The following is a 27,029-nucleotide window of genomic DNA, read 5'->3' as shown; positions in this document are numbered from 1 at the left end:
CACAAATTATCACTGTGTAGAAAGATTGGATACAAAAAAGTTTTGTCTAGAGCAACATATAGAAGCATGTGCCTGTCAACTTAAACTGAAGGAGGGCTCTTTTATAATTGTAACAGTATGTAGGTCCCCTTCAGGAAACTTTCATTTATTCCTGGAAAACTTGGATGCCTTGTGCTGTCTGAAAGATAGGGGAAAGCAAATTATTATTTGTGGGGACTTCAATGTTGATTCACTGAAAGAGTGTAATAGGAAGAATCACCTGGAAGTCTTACTCATTTCTTTCAATTTGACATCTGTCATTAATTTTCCTACTCAGGTAGTAAAGGACAGCAGCATATTGATAAATAACACTTTTATAGACCAGGATAGGTTTAAAAACATAAATTCTTGTCCTGTTGAGAATGGGCTTTCTGATCATGTTCTCAGCTAGTGTATACAACATAGCTCCATTCAGTAATTCAAAACTACCTTCCAAAGCTGTCCGTTCAATTAATGACTCAACAATTAGAAATTTCAGAGAAAATCTTCAGCAGTTTGACTGGGATGAGGTGTACAAGGAACCCGATGCTAATTTAAAATATAATTTATTTCATGATACACTTGTAAGAGAATTTGAAAACTGTTTCCCCAAGGAAGCAGTTAAATCTAATTATAAGAAACCATGCAAAAAACCTTGGCTTACTAAAGGAATAAAAATATCTTGTAACCACAAAAGGGATCTGTATCTAACAACAAGAAAGAGTAATGACCCAGAAACATTATAAAAACTACTGTGGTACATTAAGAAAGGTTATTAAAAAGTCCAGAAGCTTGTGCATCATGTCTAAGATTAATACCTCTGATAACAAAATCAAAACAATTTGGAATATTATTACAAGGGAGACGGGGCAACCAAGAGTACAGGATGACGGCATTACCATCAAAGCGAATAGAAACTTGACAAACAACAAGCCGGAAGTCGAAAACATTTTGAATTATCATTTTTTAAATGTTGTGGAGAAAATAGGATGTAAATGTTCATTAGAAGAAGCAAGGCAGTTAATGGAAGAGGCCTTACCCACACCATTTGTTACAATTGAAATTCCACCCACCTCTCCTTTTGAAATTAGGAAGATAATAAACTCTGTCAAGAATAAAAGCTCACATGGAATTGATGGCATTTCCAGCAGGATAATAAAAGCTTGTTCCCAAGAAATAAGTGGGATTCTTAGCCACACATGTAATAGCTCTCTGAAGCTGGGGTGCCGCAAGGTTTGGTCTTGGGTCCTCTGCTGTTCTTAATATATATTAATGACTTGCCATTCTATATTCACGAAGATGCAAAGCTGGTACTTCTTGCCGATGATACAAGTATAGCTATCACACCCAACAGACAAGAATTAATTGGTGAAATTGTAAACGATGTTTTTCAGAAAACCGTTAAGTGGTTCTCTGCAAATGGGCTCTCATTAAAATGTGACAAAACACAGTATATACAGTTCCACACAGTAAATGGAATGACACCATTAATAAATATAGACTTCAATCAGAAATCGGTAGCTAAGGTAGAATATTCAAAATTTCTAGGTGTATGCATTGAAGAGGGGTTGAACTGGACAAACACACTGAAGATCTGCTGAAACTTGTGAGTTCAGCTACTTATGCTATTAGGGTCATTGCAAATTTTGGTGATATGAATGAATGAAGTCCCATGCTTCTTTACAGAGCGTAGAGGAACGATGCGGGAGACCCGCACCGCCTTACTAGGCAAGGTCCTAATGGAGGTGGTTTGCCGTTGCCTTCCTCCGAAATGTAATGTCTTGTATAGACACCTTTTATTAACCTGACATGTTCCACATCATTACAAAGTGTTGTATTCATGATCTCTGGAACAAGTACTAATCTAATCTAATCTCCAGGAAATAATATAGACGTCACACAAATGTTGTCAGTGTTCTGTTATCTTTCTGTTTGCACACTGTGACATCACATGCCACAACTTCATTATGTCACAGCTCAAAGCAGACATCTTTTCTTATGCTGCTTATCTTTATCATCATAACCAAGATAGACACAAAGGCAAGGCCTAATATAGCAGCACCAGTATATGTGTCTGTTAGCTCTGCAGATGATGAGATAAAATGTTCAGTTTGTGGTGGAAGACAAAAATTTGTGATGTAGTATGGTAACGAGAGAGAAAAGGAAAGATAGTAAAACATTGACTGAGGAACAAGAAACTGCTTTGTAAATTTTGCACAGAGTACAATTGAATCATGGCAGACAAACTGAATTAACAATCGTGAAAGAAGGTTATACATATGGAAGAGATCTGGAGACAGTGAAAAGTTTCACATAGCTTGCATGATAGTGAGACAGGTTTTGAAACTAGATTATAAACTGAGTAATATTTCCACAGGCAAATGTGGACTCTGTTGTGATGCACAACACAAACACTGGTTTTGTAATCTTTTTATTGGTATACTACAGCACACGATGGCACAGTGTATGATCCTGGAACTGCTCAGAGGTGATCAAGATCAGTAGTGTAACAATGTCCAAAACTTGAGAGTAGCTTAATAAGTAACAGTTCATGGCACATCATAGACTGTGTAACAATGTCCAAATCTTGAGGGTTGCTTAATAAGGAACAGTTCATGGGACAGCATAGACTGAAGCTGGGAGTCTCACATTGACCTAGATTTAGACAAGTGTAGACATCATTGTTGTTGGTGGTGCTAGTTTTGAATGGGCATGCACAGCTGGTATTGTAGACTTGCTCTGGAGGCAGACTGTGGAGCCTCTGGTGTCGAAACCTGCATCCATGGCTAGCAAGCTTTAGCCCAGTGCCTAGAGTAACATCTGTTGTCTGGCAGTGCGGCCGCTTCTCTGTGCGGCTAGCATAGCATATGTATCTGCAATGAGGCGTATGGCAAAAGGTAGTGGTAACTGCGGGTTTACTACACTGACCCTAGCTTATTAATCATGATGCAAAAATCATATTTTTATATTCGCTCCCATCTGAGATAACTAACCCCAAACTGTACAAAAAATGAAAATTTTCAAATTTCAAAAATTCATAAAAAATTGTGGAAACATTTGTAAGTGTTCTTGCTCTATATGAGGCTAGTAGTGTATGATATCTAACTATAGCAAAAAATAGACTCTCATAAATCACTCCTTGTTTGTTATTTTTGGACCTAAAAAGCGGATTTTTGAAAATTTGGATACCAAACTTTGGAGGTCATTTTGACTGGTTATTTTTGAATTTAGGGTATTTTGTATAATAGACAATGTTGTAGAGGACACTTTTCTAAAAACAAACATGTCAATTGAAATGTAACTTAACCCAATGCGGAGATATTCAAATTTTCGTCCAGACTGAAAAATCGTCGCACCCCTACAAATAAAAATAGTCACCATCCAGTAAAGGTGCAAGATAAATTATTTAAAAAATTGTTTTGAATGTCTCAAATATAGGGCAATCACATCTAAAAAAATTAAAATATTTAAAAGTGGTTAAGCAACCATCACTGGACCACTTCATATGGATTAACCAACCCATTGGGCAGTTTGTTTATATATCCTGAGGTCATCTATTCAAGTCCTTTGGTGGAGCAAGGAGTGTCACTCTGTGAGCAGGTACAAGTGTTTGTTCATTACATTACAAGCTTCTGGAAGTCATATTAAGATGTTTCACACACTAAAAGACTCTCTGGGAGACCAATTGCAAGGCCTGCTTAGTTTGTCTGACAGGTTTCAGACGGTGTCTGTGGTTGGTAGATCCAGATCCAGCTGCAGTTGTTTTTGCCCTGTTTTGGAGACAGCATCTTGGCTGCAAGGTCCAGACATTCACAGAGTCTGGTATTTTTGGTAGTTGGTACTCCAAATATAGTTGCTTAACCACTCTTAGGGTGCCAAAAACAGGAAAAAATCCAGTTTGCACTCTTTGTAAACCAGCCGATCATTCCATGGAATGGACCCTTGTGGATGCCGTGGAGAGAACATGGTGCAGCTGACTGCAGATGGTCACTCATGTCGGTACCAACAATGTGTGTCACTATGGATCAGAAGGAATTCTCTCTGTTTTCTGGTGTCTCTTTAAAGTGGTAAAGACAGCCAGTATTGCTTGCAAGATGAAGTGGAGCTCTTCATACGCAGCATCATTGACAGGACTGATTGTTGACCTTTGGTACAGAACTGAGTAGAGTGTCTGAATCAATGGCTCAGTTGGTCCTTTAGAGTACAGTTTCCTTGATTTATGTCATAGGATGGAGAGATGTTGGAATTCGCTTAATAGAGCAGGGTTCCACTACACATGGGAGGTAGATACATGGATACCTGGGTAACAGGGGCTTTGTGGAGTGAATGGGAAGTTTGTTTTAAGTTAGATGGTCTTGGAAAAGTACAAAGAGGGGTTCAGTGCCAGAGTGCAGGTAAAACACAGGATAAGAGTATACGTAGGAAATATTAGTATTATAGTCAAAATTGTCGTAGCTGTGTTAGGGAAGAACAAGAACTCCACTCATTCACAGAAAGCACTCAAGCAGAAATTGTTCTTGGTACCGAAAGCTGGCTGAAGGCAGATATACCATAAGTTCAGCTGAAGTTTTCATCTGGGAACTAACGAAGCTCAGAAAGGATGGACTATGCTCAGATTGTGATGCTGGGTTTGTTGTTTTTAGAAACTTTATCTTGTAATGAAATTGAAGTAGATAGTTGGTATGATGGAAGTAGTGGGCTGGATATTAATTGTGATGTGGTCATTTTGATTCTGATTTATTAGATCTCAGACTGAATAGTCGAAGCCCTAAAGAAGAATGACCTATAAGTGTTCCCCTGGATGCAGGAAGATGTCTTCACTATGCTGGTTGCAGGGGATCGGACATGGCAGAATCTCTGATGCAGTGTTCCGGAAAGCCAGAAACTATCACCATAAATCACTAGCACAGTCTTGGCAACAGCTTAGTACATACCCTGACATCCACTACCTGCAACAATTAAAAACCCATAAAAAGCAATTTCAAAGGCTCAGTATAGTTAATAAAATCCTTCCTTGAGGTAGCCTGCCTTAAAACTAATAACCACATTTGTGAGTACGATTAAAGAATGGCTTCCAAATTTACAAATGCAATGGGCACATCATAAATAAGTGTAATAATACTAGTTAGCCACATTAAAACTGCAATAACAAACATATGAAATTGGTTCCAGAGATCTTTTCAAGTCTCAGACTTCTATGGTGCATGATGACTGAGTTTAGGGAATACCAAGTGGGCTGAGGCATGAAAGGGAATTTGGATTGAGGAGGGAGGCGTGCAAAGGTTGTTTGTGCAGTTGTGCAAAGCCACTGTGCCAGTGTGGCATAGTGATTGGTGCATCTGCCTATTGAGGAGGAGACCTGGATTCGAATCCCAGCCTTGGTACAAATTTTCATTAATTGTTTCAGTCTGCATATATACATTATTTACTAAACAAAGTATAAAAGAATAAATTAGTTGGTAATAATAAAATAACTTCTAAAATGCCCAAGGCAGCCTTGGCAATTGTTAACAAATCTTAATTGAAAACCTCTGAGAAGGCAATAAGGTAGGCTTACTGTACTAAAACACTCAAACTACAACTGCTAGGACTATTAAAAACACAACAAAGATCAGGATAGTAATTGTAATTTTCATCAAGTAATGCCTTTAAGCCTGGGCTGCTCAGAACTGCACAATTTACAGTTCACTATGCCAGTGCAGTGCAGTACAGTCACACACAGAACACCCGGTTTGTTTAGGATAAATGGACAGCCTTGCCACCCTAAATGACTACAATTTTCATTCAGTAACACCCATAAGCCTGGGATACAAACAATTGCATAATTCACATTCCAGAACACCGGCACAATACAGTTATAGACAGAGAGCATAGCTTTGCTTAGAATAACAGTGTGGCTTCACTGCCTTAACTGCCTACCTCACTTTGTAAAGAGATTACCTGTGTGTAGCTTCTGTCAGTTGTTGCGTGCCATTATATAATCAGACAACTGTGTGCTGTGGGTTAAACACGTGTAGTGTGACCTCATCCAGACTAATAATTACGGTCAAACCACTATCTTGGATTTAATATCTAGCTACAGTGATGTACCACTGCTATTTCAACCCAGGATTAATATAACTTCTTTCAATAAGGTGCCACACAGAAAACTGCCACATAAGAGGGAACATTTGTATGACATCAAATTTTTGAAGTCAAATAAACAAGGCAGATGCCACTCAGTCATGACCAGACCCAGCTCTTTTCAAAATACGATTCTACTCCTGGAATTGCCTGATCGTTTGACATGATGATTCAGACTCACAACAATCCACACTACAAGTTCTGCTGGCTCATTTTCAAACTGAGATCAAGTGATTGCACTGTGTCAGACATACTTAAATAAACAATTACAGAAAATGATCAGATTGAGGATGTCAGAAGCCCCAAGTCATTATAGATAGCAGGTGTTCAAAACACCATGATACTTGACTGTGTAGCTCAACTACGTGAACTAAGCATTAATCAATGCTCAGTCACAAGCAAAACCAACTAAACACCAGCTAACCTCATTTTTCCAATCAGATCTTAGTGTAACACATAGCAGCGTTGTCAGGCAAAGTTGTACTTCGTGGCAGTGTGACCTCTGCCACTTATTTCTTGTAAATGGTGACTGGGTTGTAACTCAGTAAATAACAAACACCATTAACCACTGTGCCAGCAATAGTGCAACAAGCTGCAAACACACGAACCACCACTCGCAGTGACAGCACCATTCAACAATGGATTGCACTGGCCTGTAGCTTCTTGTGATCTGGCAACAGACCTATCAAGTGGTGGCAGTTAATCAATGATGGTGATGATGATGACAGTGAGGTCCCATACTTTGAGAGGAGCGTAGGGGACAATGTGGGAGACCTGCACCGCTGACTAGGCAAGGTCCTAGGGGAGGTGGTTTGCCATTGCCATCCTCCGACCGTAATGGGGATGAATGATTATGATGAAGATGACACAACACCCAGTCATCTCGAGGCAGGGAAAATCCCTGACCCTGCCGGGAATTGAACCCGGGACCCCGTGCGTGGGAAGCGAGAACACTACCGCAAGACCACAAGCTGCAAACATCATCAAACCTTTTACCAAACTCTAAACTGCCGAATTGCGATCGTGTCTTGGGGAACCAAACAGTTTGCAGGTCTACAGCAAATGTCAAACTCGGCATCTCCTCAGCAGAGCCCCTAGACAATGCTGTTATTGTCACCACAAGCAGCAAGCCACTGAGAGAAGCCACTGAGAGCCTCCCTGGCAGCATTTCATGCCTTATGACCACTCCGGAGTGATCCCAGGTGCGTTTTTATTCTTTATTTTAATTCATTGGTGAACACTTGTTTAAGTGCTGCAGATTCACCTGTCTTTATCAAAAAAATTCAGGGCGCTAGCAACTTAGCTTGTACTGGCGCAAGTAGGGAAGCAAATAACCCATCCTGTTTGGTTACAATGGGTCTAGTATTTCAAGTTTTGTATAGTTTAGTGTAGGTGATTTTTGATAACTTAGGAGGTGGCTCATAAATCTGGTTGTATGTACAATTGAACACATACATTTGTTGTAATTTTAGTTCTTGAACAGTAGTTCTGTTCTTTTAAAAATTTGTAATAGAGAGAACTTTACATATTTGCCCATTCCAAACTCATAGTTTGATGAAGTTTCTCCTGTTACTTTGTCTTATGGTTCATCATCATTCATAACACAAGTCTTATTAAAATGTTAGCTTCAAATTGTGAAAGCAACCAGTATGAAACTGCCCCAACTTCTGAAAACAATATGATAGACAGTATTGGTGTGGCTTAGGAGGATCAGCTCGTGCCAGAAATCTGGTCGTGAGAGGTTACCTTCCTTGCACTCCTAATTGTTCACGTGTTGAATGTTTATTTGTGAAAACTATTTTATATTGCAATAATTTGAATTGTCATTCTTCATCTTTCATCCAGTTTGCTTTCTATCTGTGGGCTACCCAGTGTTAAGAAGAAATGTTGTGGAATGTCCCAACCTGAGACAGCAGTATGACAGGCAGTGTTGGTACTGGTGTGTGTTGGGGAGGTCACTGTTGCTGTAGGTCTGGCCCCATAAATCACCATTAGTCACTCTCTCAAATATTGACATTGCCAGAAAATCTCTAAAAAGTCTTCAAAGTGTCCATGGGGCATTGTTGCAAAATGATTCTTTATAAGCAAAGGCTTTGTTTGTCTAACTGAATGGGTAAATATGGTAATGGAAAGTCTTTGGTGGCTTACAGATAATTTAGTGAGTGCAGGTAACAACTCACTGAATAGCTGAGTTGTTGATAGGTGCATAAACATGACAGAAAAAGGTGCTAGCTTGCAACTCTATCTTCATAGGTATGGAGTACACATCCACAAACATCTGCACAGCCACTATGTCCCGACTGCCTGCCTACAGTGCTGATGATTCTAAACCTCAACTGTTGAGTGAATTGTTATCTTCAGTCTTTAAATTGTATTGTATTGTATGTTAACCGGGGACCTAGAAACGACGAAGAGGCTCCATCCCTGCCGCAGCCGCAGTGGTCCAAAACCCCACGACGACTACTGCAGTCCGCTTCACCCCTCCACTGCCCCACACCGAACCCAGGGTTATTGTGTGGTTTGGCCCCCAGTGGACCCCCAGGGAATGTCTCACACCAGACGAGTGTAACCCCCTATGTTTGCGTGGTGTAGTAATGGTGGTGTACACGTACGTGGAGAACTTGTTTGCGCAGCAGTTGCTGACATAGTGTAACTGAGGCAGAGTAAGGGGAACCAGCCCACATTCGCCGAGGCAGATGGAAAACCGCCTAAAAACCATCCATAGACTGGCCGGTTCACCAGACCTCAACACAAATCCATCGGGCGGATTCGTGCCAGGGACCAGGCGCTCCTTCCCGCTCGGAAAGTCATGCGTTAGACTGCACGGCCAACTGGGCAGGCTAGTCTTTAAATTAATTGTTACCAGTAAATGTATGCATTTATATTCATCAAGAGCACTGATAACTATGCTGTTGAACACTTTAAAACCACCATCTTGGATGTGCTGGGTTTAGGTGCAACTAAAAAAATAATTTTTAAGGAAATAAGTATACACATGCTCTATGGTTGTTTTATTTTGTTATTCTTTTTTTAATGTTTTCTTGTGTTACTTTTGCTAAAATTGTGTGCTATTTAAAGATTCTTTTTTTTCAGGTTATCATGTCCCTGACAGTGCTGTCCAACCACAAGGAAGTAGAAAATGTACTGAATCCACAGTCAGTTGAAAACTGGGAGATACATTCAAATCTTAATCTGCCAAAACTAGTCTCAGTCCTCAAGGTTCAGTAAATTAGCTTAGTGCCAAAGAATATATCACAGACCTAAATCGATCACATTTAACTCACATGTTGATGTACCTTAATGCTTTAGTTTCTATTTTGTACTGTACACACTCTGACTACTAAAACTTAGTTCCCAGCTGAGGACTGTAATGCAGTAAATAAAAAATCTCATTTTGGGACCGTAGAAAAGAAACCTTGGATATATTTCTTGTTTCGTAGACTTTCCTTAAAAAAATACAGTGTACACTTTGTATATTATTATGATGTACTGTAGAAAAGAGAATAATATTTGACATTGTTAATTATTGTTTGTACCATTACAGTCTGATTTAAATTAGTTATCTGCTGATGTTGAACTGAGCAAAGTTGATATTGTAGTGAAAGGTAATGTCTGCAGGCAGCTGCCACAGTCCTCCACTCTCAGCAGTGATAGAAAATTGGTTTAAAATATCTGTTTCCTGCAAAAATCTGGAATTCATGTACAATATTTCTGTAATGCGTCCAAGCGTGTCAAAAATCTGTTGTTAATTTCAATTAGGGCCAGGATTATGTTAGTTTTTTGAAACAGGTGAAATTTTTCCATCTGGAGAACAGCTCTAAACTTATCACATCGAAAAACTATTGAACTTGCTGAAATACTTTTTTTTTCATGTTGATTTACAGGGTGTTTCAAAAATGACTGGTATATTTGAAACGGCAATAAAAACTAAACGAGCAGCGATAGAAATACACCGTTTGTTGCAATATGCTTGGGACAACGTACATTTTCAGGCGGACAAACTTTCGAAATTACAGTAGTTACAATTTTCAACAACAGATGGCGCTGCAAGTGATGTGAAAGATATAGAACACAACGCAGTCTGTGGGTGCGCCATTCTGTACGTCGTCTTTCTGCTGTAAGCGTGTGCTGTTCACAACGTGCAAGTGTGTTGTAGACAACATGGTTTATTCCTTAGAACAGAGGATTTTTCTGGTGTTGGAATTCCACCGCCTAGAACACATTGTTGTTGCAACAAGACGAAGTTTTCAACGGAGGTTTAATGTAACCAAAGGACCGAAAAGCGATACAATAAAGGATCTGTTTGAAAAATTTCAACGGACTGGGAACGTGACGGATGAACGTGCTGGAAAGGTAGGGCGACCGCGTATGGCAACCACAGGGGGCAACGCGCAGCTAGTGCAGCAGGTGATCCAACAGCGGCCTCGGGTTTCCGTTCGTCGTGTTGCAGCTGCGGTCCAAATGACGCCAACGTCCACGTATCGTCTCATGTGCCAGAGTTTACACCTCTATCCATACAAAATTCAAACGCGGCAACCCCTCAGCGCCGCTACCATTGCTGCACGAGAGACATTCGCTAACGATATAGTGCACAGGATTGATGACAGCGATATGCATGTGGGCAGCATTTGGTTTACTGACGAAGCTTATTTTTACCTGGACGGCTTCGTCAATAAACAGAACTGGCGCATATGGGGAACCGAAAAGCCCCATGTTGCAGTCCCATCGTCCCTGCCTCCCCAAAAAGTACTGGTCTGGGCCGCCATTTCTTCCAAAGGAATCATTGGCCCATTTTTCAGATCCGAAACGATTACTGCATCACGCTATCTGGACATTCTTCGTGAATTTGTGGCGGTACAAACTGCCTTAGACGACACTGCGAACACCTCGTGGTTTATGCAAGATGGTGCCCGGCCACATCGCACGGCCGACGTCTTTAATTTCCTGAATGAATATTTCGATGATCGTGTGATTGCTTTAGGCTATCCGAAACATACAGGAGGCGGCGTGGATTGGCCTCCCTATTCGCCAGACATGAACCCCTGTGACTTCTTTCTGTGGGGACACTTGAAAGACCAGGTGTACCGCCAGAATCCAGAAACAATTGAACAGCTGAAGCAGTACATCTCATCTGCACGTGAAGCCATTCCGCCAGACACGTTGTCAAAGGTTTCGGGTAATTTCATTCAGAGATTACGCCATATTATTGCTACGCATGGTGGATATGTGGAAAATATCGTACTATAGAGTTTCCCAGACCGCAGCGCCATCTGTTGTTGAAAATTGTAACTACTGTAATTTCGAAAGTTTGTCTGCCTGAAAATGTACTGTTGTCCCAAGCATATTGCAACAAACGGTGTATTTCTATCGCTGCTCGTTTAGTTTTTATTGCCGTTTCAAATATACCGGTCATTTTTGAAACACCCTGTATATAATGCGTTGGCTTGGCAATGGACCTTTACAAAGTTATGAATCACATTGCGTTTGCAGTGTATTAACTTTGGAAAACTGCATTTATTTGCAGTTTTGTCAATATCTAACTTGTAACAAGTATGAAGTATAAAGTCTATCTTCAGCAAAACTACAGAGAGGGGGAGGGAGGGGGGAATGTCTTTTCTTCTCAACCTGTCTGGTAACTTTCCCCTGACCTGTGATTCTGGGCAACTCTTATGAATTCTCCCCATTACCTGAACTTCAACAGTCCTTTTCCTTCACTCCTCTCCATTCCCTTTCAACCGTTGTGCCAGGAGGAGGCCAGGAGCCACTGGCTCCAGAAGCTCACAGGTTTTAATACCTACATATGTGTTTCCTTTCGCTGTGGCTTGATGAATAGAGGGTCCCCCCCTATGTATCCAAAATTTACGCTCTATCCTTTTCATAATGTTGTTAATATTCCAACCTGAACTTTCCATTGTTTGACATTCCAGCTGAATGTAGACCTTCAACTAAGCTATAGATCTGTCTGGTAACACAAACAGGTCATTTTAGCTTTCAGTTTCTTTGGCTTCACCTACTCGTAACCGAACTGCCACATTACAACCTAACCTAGACTTTGGGCTACAGATTAGGCTGTCACCACAAGTAGGTCGTTTTAAGATTTCAGATTTGTTGATTTCACCAACTTTCAAGCAAACTTACATTTCGGACTTAACTGTCATCTTGTAATAAGTGACATAACCACAAAAAATAATCGAATATTTGTTTCAATCAATAATATTAGAAGAATTGCTGTTCATGGCAGGAATGAAAATAAAAGCAAAAAATGAAACTGGAACGAATCTTATTCTGTTGGATTGTACACCAGTGCAACAGCCTGCAAAAAACAAAAATAATTGTGGCTCATTTTGATTCTGTTTCCTCCACATATACGCGGACAGTGGCTGTTGTAAAATGTCTTCCGTCATGCAGGGACCGTTTAATTACTAGCCCATGTGCCCTTTATAGTATTTGTATGGGCACCTGTTTGAGACATTTATGCGTGGAAAAGCAGCCTGATATTATTGTTGCCCCTGGCAAAATATTTTCTTTGACAATTTTCAAGTGAACAGCTTTAGATTGTTAGGCAAAAAAAAAAAAAAAACACCATTTGTATGTACATTTTTCAGTAACCCCAAATTCCCGTCTTCCCCCCCCCCCCTTTTTTTTTTTTTTTTTTTTTTTTTTTTGTCCCCTCTCCCAGTCATCTTTTTGCTGCACTGAGATTCATTGATCTCAACAATCTGCCCTTCACCACAAAGTTTCTTATTTTGTCTCTGCCTTGGAGAACCGAATCACTTTTAATTATTCCACTTCATAGAATCCTTCATAATCACAGAATATCTCATGAAACTCAGAAGTAGATTGCAAAAAACAGTGAAGAAGACAAGGGTATCAGTTTCAATGCTAGAAATACATTGCATCTTTTTTCACCTCCCATTGGTTATGTGAAACTATCATCCTATTATCCATGCGAAACTGATGTGTTGCCAACCTATGAGCAGTAGAGAAACACCTCTGCAACTTCCACTGGCCCATATCTAGACATCAGCTGCAAGTGTATACAGGAGGCAGAAGCACACAGAGTACCCTCCAGTACTTACATGTCCCAGGAAATGATGTGTCATTCTGATGGGTACCATGCCATGCTTGACTAGAGGGAAAATGATGTGACTGGTGCAGCCATAAAGGAAGCACACGAGTGAAACATTTTGGTTCAAATTGGTGGTCTCTCATATGTTTTTTAAGTCACCAGTCTTCCGACTGGTTTATGCAGCCTACCACAAATTCTTCTCTTGTGCCAGTCTCTTCATCTCACTCTTCCCACCCCACCCCCCCCTCCCCATCCAAGGCACCAGCTGTTCTTTCACGAGTTTGTGCGTAGCGCACACAGTGTCCTGAGGGATTGCAGCCAATTCTTCTTTCCTGAGCTGCATTTCCTTCACCGCGCCCCTCCCTCCCCCATCCTGACTCCTTCGCTGCTGCACCCTTCTTCCCCTCTGTCAATGTTTTTATTTATGTCAGCCTGTCTATCCATCTGGTTCCCTGTATTCCTTGCAGTTTTGTTCCTCTTGCCTGTTCTTTAATCGTTTTCAGCATTGTTCGTTCCCCCATGGATTTGACCTCCACTTCTAAATTTTCTGTCTTTAGTGTCAGTCATCTGGGGAAGAACTCCATCTCTAGTGTCTACAGTGTGGATTCCCCCCCCCCTTTCCTTCCCATCTTTCTTCCCTGCCATAGCCCCCCCTCCGCCCTGGTAATTCATCAGCACACGTAGCCAGTCCTGTCATGTACCCATCTGGCTGACCCCCCTGACAACACAGAGATCACACTACTGATACCTGAGCTGTTACCTTCCCATGTATGCCAAGGAGTGGTTGCTTGTCATCCTGGAGTGTCGGAACTTCTGGCAATGGCCCCTGGGCCAGACAGCTGTTGCTGCGGCTGGCTGGCACCTGTGGGGGAGAAGTCCTGATCGGAGTGGGTAGTATCAGAGTGTATGCTTGATGCATGCTGCAAAAATCTGACCATTTTTAAATAGCCGTCTCTTTGAGTGATATCAGGACATTGAATACTGTGTTGTATGGCCCTGCAGCCTTCCCTTCTCTGGCTACATCCTGGTAATAGGACCAGGCTCACTGTCTTGGGATGAAACAATTTCCTTGCTATCTGGTCTGTACTAGAACAGACGGGGACACATTCGTCACTATAAAGCTTTTTTTTTGAGAATATCGAGGACAAGTTTGGCAAAGTGGAATCTCTTGGTAAGATGTGATTGGGTTTCCTGTTCAGCAAAGCTTCTTCTGCTGCCCAACCTACAGCCCTTCATGCTTTTGAATGCCTTGGCGACGTCCTAGTGTCTATTAACCCTCAACAGCCACCTAATATGCTCGAGGGAGTGATTTTTCAGAAGGACCTCATCCTGCAATTTGATGAGGAACTTGTGACATTCGAATGTGTTATTTCTTAGTTGATAGTCCTCGGTGTAGACGTACTGCATTGTGATACTGGCTGAAAAATGAGGGGTGGAAGTTCAACACTGACAGCTGTAAATGATGTAGCCGACAGTTGCACTGTTACTTTTCACAGTTCTTTACTTTCACTGTTCACAACCCCCTATATTACACATTTAATGTGGCCAGTTCAGTATTGGTTAATTTTTGATAAGCTTCATTAATAGTTTGCAGGCAAACATGAGCATAGTGCTGCAATAGTTTACTGTTGAGTATCTATGAGCAGAAAAAACCTAAACATACAAATCTTGCAGAATAATATCATACATGTGGCTCTATTGGATAGACACTGTCATTATTTTAGCACATGGCCTATTTGTGTTACACTTATTTCGCGGTTAAGTTGATGCAATGTTGTTGACCTAACCAATACAGTTTCTCCTCTGAAAATCGGCTGTGGGCTGACTTGTCTTGGGACCAAAAATTGGGCCTTTATTTATCCTCACAATAATAGGTACTGAAGCGGTACATTGTTCGATGTTTAAGTTACAGAAATTACTATTAATACGTAACTCGTTCAATTAACTGTATACATAGAAAAATTCCTTCTTTATAACAATTTCTTCTCCTGTTGTTGTTGTTGTTGTTGTTGTTGTTGTGGTCTTCAGTCCTGAGACTGGTTTGATGCAGCTCTCCATGCTACTCTATCCTCTGCAAGCTTCTTCATCTCCCAGTACCTACTGCAACCTACATCCTTCTGAATCTGCTTAGTGTCTTCATCTCTTGGTCTCCCCCTACGATTTTTACCCTCCACGCTGCCCTCCAGTACTAAATTGGTGATCCCTTGATGCCTCAGAACATGTCCTACCACCCAATCCCTTTTTCTGGTCAAGTTGTGTCACAAACTTCTCTTCTCCCCAATCCTATTCAATACTTCCTCATTAGCTATGTGATCTACCCATCTAATCTTCAGCATTCTTCTGTAGCACCACATTTCAAAAGCTTCTATTCTCTTCTTGTCCAAACTATTTACCGTCCATGTTTCACTTCCATTACATGGCTACACTCCATGCAAATACTTTCAGAAATGACTTCCTGACACTTAAATCTGTACTCAATGTTAACAAATTCCTCTTCTTCAGAAACGCTTTCCTTGCCATTGCCAGTCTACATTTTATATCCTCTCTATTTCGACCATCATCAGTTATTTTGCTCCCCAAATAGCAAAACTCCTTTACTACTTTAAGTGTCTCATTTCCTAATCTAATACCCTCAACATCACCCGACTTAATTCGACTACATTCCATTATCCTCGTTTTGCTTTTGTTGATGTTCATCTTATATCCTCCCTTCAAGACACCATCCATTCCGTTCAACTGCTCTTCCAAGTCCTTTGCTGTCTCTGACAGAATTACAATGTCATCGGCGAACCTCAACGTTTTAATTTCTTCTCCATGGATTTTAATACCTACTCCAAATTTTTCTTTTGTTTCCTTTACTGCTTGCTCAATATACAGATTGAATAACATCGGGGAGAGGCTACAACCCTGTCTTACTCCCTTCCCAACCACTGCTTCCCTTTCATGTCCCTCGACTCTGATAACTGCCATCTGGTTTCTGTACAAATTGTAAATAGCCTTTCGCTCCCTGTATTTTACCCCTGCCACCTTTTGAATTTGAAAGAGAGTATTCCAGTCAACATTGTCAAAAGCTTTTTCTAAGTATACAAATACTAGGAAGGTAGGTTTGCCTTTCCTTAATCATTCTTCTAAGATAAGTCGTAAGGTCAGTATTGCCTCACGTGTTCCAGTATTTCTACGGAATCCAAACTGATCTTCCCCGAGGTCGGCTTCTACTAGTTTTTCCATTCGTCTGTAAAGAATTCGTGTTAGTATTTTGCAGCTGTGGCTTATTAAACTGATTGTTTGGTAATTTTCACATCTGTCAACACCTGCTTTCTTTGGGATTGGAATTATTATATTCTTCTTGAAGTCTGAGGGTATTTCGCCTGTTTCATACATCTTGCTCACCAGATGGTAGAGTTTTGTCAGGACTGGCTCTCCCAAGGCCGTCAGTAGTTCTAATGGAATGTTGTCTACTCCGGGGGCCTTGTTTCGTCTCAGGTCTTTCAGTGCTCTGTCAAGCTCTTCACGCAGTATCATATCTCCCATTTCATCTTCATCTACATCCTCTTACGTTTCCATAATATTGTCCTCAAGTGCATCGCCCTTGTATAGACCCTCTATATACTCCTTCCACCTTTCTGCTTTCCCTTCTTTGCTTAGAACTGGGTTTCCATCTGAGCCCTTGATGTTCATACAAGTGGTTCTCTTATCTCCAAAGGTCTCTTTAATTTTCCTGTAGGCAGTATCTATCTTACCCCTAGTGAGATAAGCCTCTACATCCTTACATTTGTCCTCTAGCCATCCCTGCTTAGCCATTTTGCACTTCCTGTCGATCTCATTTTTGAGACGTTTGTATTCCTTTTTGCCTGCTTCATTTACTGCATTTTTATATTTTCTCCTTTCATCAATTAAATTCAATATTTCATATAAAGATGTGAAACAAATACTAACAAAGAGGTAGAGGGGCTGGCCAGTACTTACCTCAGCTCAGTACAGCCGATAGATACACATAAAACAGAACCGAAAATTTACATTCCTAGCTTTCAGAACAAATGTTCCTTCATCAGGGAGGAGAGAGGGGAAAGAAAGGGAAGAAGGGAAAGGAGATTCAGTTACTCACAACCCAGGCTATGAAGCAACAGGGAAAGGAAAATAGGTAGGGTAGCAAGGATGGAGGCATGGTTGTCAGAGGGAAGCCAAAGATATTCTACTGTAAGTACTGTGCCAGCTACAAACCAAAGAGGATGCATACAGAAGTAAAGAGGTATATAGTATAAATAAAAAAGAGAAGAGGACTATAAACGGAACAAAATAATAGGAGGAAGATGAAACTAGCACAGTTGGTGACGAAAATAAACTGTGCTAGTTTCATCTTCCTCCTATTATTTTGTTCCGTTTATAGTCCTCTTCTCTTTTTTATTTATACTATATACCTCTTTACTTCTGTATGCATCCTCTTTGGTTTGTAGCTGGCACAGTACTTACAGTAGAATATCTTTGGCTTCCCTCTGACAACCATGCCTCCATCCTTGCTACCCTACCTATTTTCCTTTCCCTGTTGCTTCATAGCCTGGGTTGTGAGTAACTGAATCTCCTTTCCCTTCTTCCCTTTCTTTCCCCTCTCTCCTCCCTGATGAAGGAACATTTGTTCCGAAAGCTAGGAATGTAAATTTTCGGTTCTGTTTTATGTGTATCTATCGGCTGTACTGAGCTGAGGTAAGTACTGGCCAGCCCCTCTATCTCTTTGTTAGTATTTAAATTCAATATTTCTTCTGTTACCCAAGGATTTCTACTAGCCCTCATCATTTTACCTACTTGATCCTCTGCTGCCTTCACTATTTCATCCCTCAAAGCTACCCATTCTTCTTCTACTGTATTTCTTTCCCCCATTCCTGTCAATTGTTCCCTTATGCTCTCCCTGAAACTCTGTACAACCTCTGGTTATTTCAGTTTATCCAGGTCCCATCTCCTTAAATTCCCACCTTTTTGCAGTTTCTTCAGTTTTAATCTACAGGTCATAACCAATAGATTGTGGTCAGAGTCCAAATCTGCCCCTGGAAATGTCGTACAATTTAAAACCTGGTTCCTAAATCTCTGTCTTACCATTACATAATCTATCTGATACCTTTTAGTATCTCCAGGGTTCTTCCATGTATACAACCTTCTATCATGATTCTTAAACCAAGTGTTAGCTATGATTAAGTTGTGCTCTGTGCAAAATTCTACCAGGTGGCTTCCTCTTTCATTTCTTAGCCCCAATCCATATTCACCTACTACGTTTCTTTCTCTCCCTTTTCCTACACTCGAATTCCAGTCACCCATGACTATTAAATTTTCGTCACCCTTCACTATCTGAATAATTTCTTTTATCTCATCAGACATTTCTTCAATTTCGTCATCTGCAGAGCTAGTTGGCATATAAACTTGTACTACTGTAGTAGGTGTGGGATTCGTATCTATCTTGGCCACAATAATGCGTTCACTATACTGTTTGTAGTAGCTTACCCGCATTCCTATTTTCCTATTCAATATTAAACCTACTCCTGCATTACCCCTATTTGACTTTGTTTTTATAACCCTGTAGTCACCTGACCAGAAGTCTTGTTCCTCCTGCCACCGAACTTCACTAATTCCCACTATATCTAACTTTAACCTATCCATTTCCCTTTTTAAATTTTCTAACCTACCTGCCTGATTAAGGGATCTGACATTCCATGCTCCGATCCGTAAAATGCCAGTTTTCTTTCTCCTGATAACGACATCCTCTTGAGTAGTCCCCGCCCGGAGATCCGAATGGGGGGCTATTTTACCTCCAGAATATTTTACCCAAGAGGACGCCATCATCATTTAATCATACAGTAAAGCTGCATGCCCACGGGAAAAATTATGGCCGTAGTTTCCCCTTGCTTTCAGTCGTTCGCAGTACCAGCACAGCAAGGCCGTTTTGGTTATTGTTACAAGGCCAGATCAGTCAATCATCCAGACTGTTGCCCTTGCAACTACTGAGAAGGCTGCTGCCCCTGTTCAGGAACCACACGTTTGTCTGGCCTCTCAACAGATACCCCTCCGTTGTGGTTGTACCTACGGTACGGCTATCTGTATCGCTGAGGCACGCAAGCCTCCCCACCAACGGCAAGGTCCATGGTTCATGGGGGGTTTCTTCTCCTACAAGAGTTAAACCGAATTATTTGTTTAAATGATGTAATTAACAGATAGTTATGCAAACAATCCTTTTGACAAATCTGTTAATTATTTTGGAATTAAGGGCTGGCTTTGCTAATATGTTTTCGAATAGAGCCGAATAAATACTTACGGAATCCTAGTGGTGGTTCTTCCAAATGTTTATAATTAGTACAGAATTTGTTTGTTTATAAGTCAACAATAGAAATTAAGTCACAAAACAATTACTGACTTCAACCTATAACAAAAGATATTAACTAGGAATAGTCAAAATAAAGTAGGAAATTGATTACATAAGCAAAACTGAGCACAAAACTAGATCAGGTGTTGCCACCCTTTCTCTTTTATGAAAATGCACGTTATAGTCATATATGTTAAAGGTAATTAGGCAAAAATAAAAATAAAATAAATTTAAGGAGGCAGATGGCAAAATAAGAGAGGAAGTAAAAAGATCCCAGCTTGCTTCATCACATTACTCCCTCATTTTATTGACCAGATGGATACTGCAAATAGCTGACTGGGCAATTCAATGAGCACAAGTGACCTCAAAAGTGGGTTTAACTATCTACACACAAAAAATATTACATAAGAAATCTCCTTATCAAAAGCTACAGTATATATGTTTTTCAAAAATGGTTCAAATGGCTCTAAACACTATGGAACTTAACATCTGAGGTCATCAGTCCCCTATGTTTTTCAAATTCCTACTTAGGTGAACTGGCCATATGAAAATACCCATACAAAATATTTGCATATAGTGTATTGTGCAATGGCACAAAATATCCACAAGTTATATTTTAATAAAAATTAGACATCTTTGTCATAAGTTATGTCCTTTTTGGGTAAACAAAGATTACATTCTAAGATACATATCACTTGATAAAAGTCCTGTCTTGCTTCAAATAGTAAATGGTCATGGGTTGCAAATAGTTGAATTACACTGCACATTGCACTTCATTTTCAGACAGAAAATTTCACTTGTTCAATGTTTAGTATTTCGCACAAGCACTTTCACTCTTTTAATGAGTTTTAACATATTCTCTCACCAAGTTGTCCATGCCTTCAATAGGTCCAAGTGGCAGTTAGTAAGGAAATGCACTTCTATCAGTTCCCTTGAAGGTGATTCTCCTCCACCACAGTACATGAAAATATTAAACAAAATTCTATACTTTTAGTACACCTATTTTTACTTCTAAGTATAAGGAAAAAATGTTTCACACTGATATCAAATAATAGTCTTTACCCCATAAATAGATACAATACACAATTCTCATAACATCACTATAATTAGCACTAAAATTTACTATATTATGAAAGGTGGGGACTAGCAAAAATTTAAAATCAAGTGCACATTACGTTACAGATCATTACTCTAGGTCATAACTCTGTCTGAAACTGGTTAAACTGAAAGATTATTGTTTCTTTTCCACTTGCAAAATCACTAAAATGCCAAGTCCTGATTTGAAATTCACATAATTGATGGACTCATCTTAATTTCTAAAATATGTACATTACCTCCAACAAAAACTCAAGATGTGCAGTAATATGTATTTACTAATCATTACATTAAGAAAAAAGAATAGTTCAATTCAATTTATTGCTTGTAACACGTAATTTTACATGCATGTGTGTTTTCAATTAAGTATACCAGTTTTTACAATTACAGTTTTTTAGTTTACATTATTTCTTATTACATTTTAATTCATGATAAATTCAAGTTATAAGGGCATTTTAACATAAGCCACTGCTTGACTGATTTTTTAAAAGTATCCCCTGTCAATGTCTTAACTTCATTTGGTAACAAGTTATTAAAAACAGCTCCTTTGACATAAGGGCTTTTCGTTATTAAAGTTAATCTTCTGTTAACCATATGAAAATCTTTTCTACGCCTTGTTTCATAGTTGTGAATATCCATGTTTCTTTTTGTGATCTTAGTGTCTTCTTTCACTAGTATTATAGTTTCTAGTATATACATGGCAAAAACTGTGAGAATATTGTGTCTAATGAATAGGGGTTTGCAAGAAGTTACTGGTTTTACTTTTGTTATGATCCACAAGACTCGCTTCTGCAGTATGAAAACTTTTTTCATATTAGTTTTGCATGCCCCACCCCACAGTACTATCCCATAAGACAAGAAAGGATACACTAATCCATAATTTACAGTCCTTAGGGGTTTGGAATTAAGATATGGTGATAATCTACTTAATACAAATAGACTGGGTGTAATTTTTTTTACAGACATAATCGGCTTTCTGCTTCCATGAAAGTCGATCATCTATGCATAAACCCAAGAATTTACAATCTGTACAGGATTTTGGTACAATTTCATCAATCACAGTATTTTGTCTGTTTGGACCACTTGGTTTAAAATGAATAATACTAGTTTTTTCTATGTTTACTTTTAGGTTCTCTCTTTCAAAGTGAGCCCTTGCCTTTTCAGTAAAGTTATGTATCTCTTCAACTAGGTTGGGCTAGTAGACACCAGATGTATCATTTGTATACATAGTGATCAATTGCTTATTGTCCAGAGAACTTGGGAAATCATTTACATAGCATATGAATAGGACTGGACCTGAAGTAGAGTCATGGGGAACACCAAAATGTATATTTCTTATACTTTACCTTCTTCTCTCCAGTATTTGTCCATTAGAGTACAAAACCTCCGTGCACTGTTGTCTACCCTTTAAATATGTTTCTAGCAATTGCATGAGTTTTCCAGTGACACCACTCTTTGCAATTTTTGATAAGAGCACGTCATGATGATCTCTGTCAAAAGCCCTTGAGAGGTCCAGGAATACTCCTGCTGCTTGGGAGTTTTCATTTATTTTTTCAACTATATTATGGACAAATTGCACTGCTGCTGATGTGGTACTCCGACCTCTTCTGAAACCATTCTGGAAATCACTTAATATGTCAGCATTGTTGTAATGTTCCAAGATTTTTTTAATGTTATTTTCTCTATCAGTTTGCTGAAAGTTGAGATTAGGGCAATGGGTCTGTACATGCTTTATTTCCCCCTTTTTGTCTATTGGTTTCACTACAGATAGTTTTAACTTGTTAAGGAACACACCGTCTTTGAGAACACAGTTTGTTAGATGAACTAGTGGTCACCATCATATAACTTAATTACTACTTGAATCACAATTAAGGGGATGGAAGTTGCACCAAATCATTGCCTGCTTCTCCACTCAACTCTTGGGTACTACTCTCATTCAACCAGAAAATTAAATCCTCATAAAATGTTAACCAAATAGTTGACCTGTCAGAATATTCACATCACTCTAGCACCACAGTTATCAGTTAATCAGCAAAATTACTTTTCATCATTCCAGTCTTATCACCATAAGCTCATAATTCCTCAGAACACAACTAGAAGTTTTGAGATACTCTATAGATCTGATAGTGCAGCATTATATGACTTGCACCTCACTAAAATATTGCTCTTTCTGTTAATCTCTCATTCCTAGCTACATTGTCATGAATTGCACAATATACACAGTACCCAATTTTGCCTAGGTCAAAAATAGATAATCAGTATAGTTACACCACATTTGTTTGTATACAGTTTTCTTTTTCATTACTCAATCTTGTCTGTCAGCTCCATTATTTTACTTACATTTCTTACCTTATTAGCTAGTGGAATGTGTTTTGAACACATTCCACTAGCTAACAAGGTGTGTGTGTGTGTGTGTGTGTGTGTGTGTGTGTGTGTGTGTGTGTACTGATTGCACTGAACACAAACACTTCTATTATACAACACACTTCTATTATACCACAATTAATATTAAGACCTAGTATTCAAGATGGTTTTTTATTGCATATTGCCTCTGCTGCTGCTCTCATGAGCTGGTTACTTCAGATGTTAATTATAGTTTTCAGGCAATCTGCACCTTCTCCTCCATATATGCTGACACTTTCATTTTCTGTTTACCTTACCTCCTTGTTTGACAGAAATCCTTTAACCGTGACACCAATTTACTTTCGTTATATTCTATAAAACCAGAATAAACACAGTATCTCATAGATTTTTACCAACTACCACTGCTGTTTTTTTCAAATTGCCTTTTTCCATCTTCTTATGATTCCATTACTTATCACTAACACACCATAATATATATAGATAACACTAGAGAAACCTTTTTTAAAATATTCCTGTACTAAAGTATACTTCTGTACAAAATTACGTGTAAGTCGAAGATGGGATGTTCCTGATTCACTTGTAAACTACAGATAGAATTGGAGAAGAGTTTACCTAAGGAAACACGAAAAATGAGACACAGCTGGGGTAAGCATTATCGCCACATAATGAATCCAAGACAGAATGTTGAACCCCATACTTGCTATTTGCACAGGAAATTAGTCCCAAATATTACATCAATGTTGAGATTTTGATTCCCCAATAAATTGCACTCCAACAGCTGTCCAGCCAATTCCACAGTTAATAACAATTCTTGTTTCACACTCTGTGATAGCTTACCTATAGCATCAATAATAATTTTTATTTCAGAAACATGCACCACTACTAGCACCACAGTTATATCCTCTGTGTTCTTAATAGGTTCAAAAAATGCATGTTAAATGCCATTCAAATCACTACCACTGTCCAGTAAACACTTAACGTGTATACCTTGTCCACTTGCTGTTATTACAAGGTGCCACACTTCCTTTTTACTTACCATGTGATCTTCTTCATACAGCAAATCCTCATTAATCCTTTCCATGGAAAACTATCATCCTGCTTACCAAAATAATTATCAGACACAGTCAAATGACAGATAATATGGTTCTCTTCCTCATTACCACTCTCAAACTCTATTTCTTCATTAGGCCTAATATTATTCTGTTTCATCCTTTCGTAACTTAACACTATGCCATCATTATCAGTTATAAATTCAAATACCTAGTCCTCATCACTACTGGATTCGTCACTGCTATCATTATTACAACTACTGTCAGAATCAGACCCACTGTCACTTTCATTGCCCGCAAATACCAGGCTAATTAGTTGATCCTTGTTTCCAGTATTAGACCACAAAGCAAAACACGTGAATTTCTTATGTTCGCTTAAAACTTTACCATCCATTTTGCCATTTTGGACATCCTGAACAACAGCAACACACTGTGTTTCATCACTTAATTCTATTATAGTAACTTTATCCTCTCTTTTTACAGGATAAACATTGCTACACGCACCATCATTCAACATCTAACTAGAATTAGAATTTACACTTGTCTTACAACTATCATTCACATTACCTTTAACTGTGATTACAGCTCATTTATACTTGTATATATGTGGCTCTTCATCACTACCTGCTCTAGTGTGAGCCAAAACTGGAGCATTATCTACTTTAAATGTTTTGATCCAGAATTAAAATCATCTCCTCCATTTCTGTTACTTGAATTTCTCCTACCATTTCTGTGCCCATTCTGGCTATCCTCCACCCAACATTCCTTCAATTTTTACTATAATTAATCCTGTTCATCCTGTGTACCTGAAGTTCTCTCTCTGATTTATTATGTCATCAAAATTCCTCCTACGATCGTCCACTGAGAACTTCACCCTCTCCAGTTTATCAACATAATTCAAAAATCACTAATATTACCCCTAGGTGCAGGTACAAACAATTCTCTAACTTTCTGAGGCAACTGAATTTCTAAACCGATAATTATTGATTCACTACCTAGCTTTATGTCCAAATATTTCAGATTGTTTTTTCCGTAGCTGACGGAAACCTTTCACAGTGCCCTTCCTAAAGTTAAATCTCTCTCACCCCCAAAATTCACTCATTGTTCTCTGCTGCTTCTCTTCATCTAAAAAGGCTTTCTGAAAGCTATGCCATGAAGTACAACTATCAGCTACCTGATCTGCCCATCCATAAGCACCCCCTTTCAAAAAACCTCTCACAAATGACATTGTCTCTTTGTCATTGCTTGTTTCAGGCAAATCATTAAATTCCCTAATGAAATCCAGTGGATGCATTCCCCAATATGGTTCAAAATTATTAAATTTCTTACAACTAACAAATGAAGGACTGTTTGGGACACTACATACTCCATGCTTTTTTAGATTTTGTACCGCTTCCATCTTTTTCTCTATTTCAGCCAATTTTGAATCTACATTTTTATTTACTTTTACCAGTTTTTCCTCTACCACTACTGCAAACTTGGTTTCTACCTCCATTGCTAAACCATTTTTAATCTGATTGATTTGGTTCTCAATTTTAACCCTATTTTCAGCACACAGTTTCCTGGCTGCTTTGATTTCATCTTTACACAGCTTCTTGGAAGCCTCCACCTTCCTACTACAGTCACCACAAAGTTTCTTTCTCTCTTCTACACATTTACTGCTCATTAATGTTAATTTCTCATTAGTGTTATGTACTACTTTCTTTATCTTTTCATCACAATCTTTAGCTACTGCCTCAACCTTCTTATTAATTCTGTAAGTTTAGAGCTGACTACCTTAATTTGCTTTTTAATTTCTTTCTTCAGTTCATCCTGTAAACTAGTCATGTCTTCTTTCATACTGTTCTCCACCGTACTAATTTCCTTTTTCACACTATTTTCTACTATACTAATGTCTTCTTTCGTACTCATGCTACTCATAATTTGCCTTAACATCACTTCCAATTTTCCGTTTGCCATAAACTTCTGCCCTTACTGACTTTCACTACTAGATTCCTCCCCCTTAGCCTTAACGATTTCATCCACTTCAGTACTGTTTTTGTCCATTTCGCTCATGTCACCACACAATGTAGATGACGCTTTTACCATTTCATCTACAGTAGGACTTCATCCCCATCATTTAAAGTTACTTTCATGTCTGATTTATAGCTACTATCATCTACAGAACCAGTCTCCATTAAGTCTTTCCGTTCATTTTAAAACTTAACCTCTACAGCTTTGTTATCAATCACATCACTCTCCTGTTGTCCATTTTCCCCCATCACACTGTCTTGTTCGTTAAGGCCACTCCTTATGTATCACTTAATATAAAACGGCTTTTGCTATGAATTACCTTATCTTTATTCACTTATCTCCCGCTGCTGCTGCAGTTGTCATCTCGATTCATCATCTGCATGGCTGCTAAAAGTTGTAATTTTTTTGGTGAGGCGTGTTGTTTGTCATGGTCGGCTGCGTCCACCTGCGTGCTGATTGGCTACTCCTGTACTCAATGGCTGCTTCAATAGAATCCACTCGCTGATTGGCTGCTATCATACTGTGGCCATGAAACCCATGCACTGATTAGCTGTTGCACCTGATTGGCTGTTGCACCTCCTCCATTAAAATCACTGTAGTGTAAACTGTTCTTGAGTTTACAGTGCAAAGTTCGCGAGTCCTAATTTATTGTGACCAAACACAATAGTCCTCACCCAGAAGGGTGCCAGATGTGACGTTCATCTGTTTTATTTCTTTGTTGAAAATCCTCGGTGTAGATGTACTGCGTTGTTATACTTTCTTCGTTGAAAATCCTCGGTGTACACGTACTGCGTTGTTATACTTTCTTTGTTGAAAATCCTCAGTGTAGATGTACTGCGTTGTTATACTGGCTGAAAAATGAAAAATGGGGGGTGGAAGTTAACACTTGACTGCTGTAAATAATGTAGCTGACCATTGCACAGTTACGTTTCACAGTTCTTTACTTTCACTG

The sequence above is a fragment of the Schistocerca cancellata genome, chromosome 1, assembly GCF_023864275.1.
Source record: "Schistocerca cancellata isolate TAMUIC-IGC-003103 chromosome 1, iqSchCanc2.1, whole genome shotgun sequence".
Classification (NCBI taxonomy): Eukaryota; Metazoa; Arthropoda; class Insecta; order Orthoptera; family Acrididae; genus Schistocerca; species Schistocerca cancellata.
The sequence above is the reverse complement of the archived record's forward strand: the minus strand, read 5'-3'. Positions refer to the sequence as shown.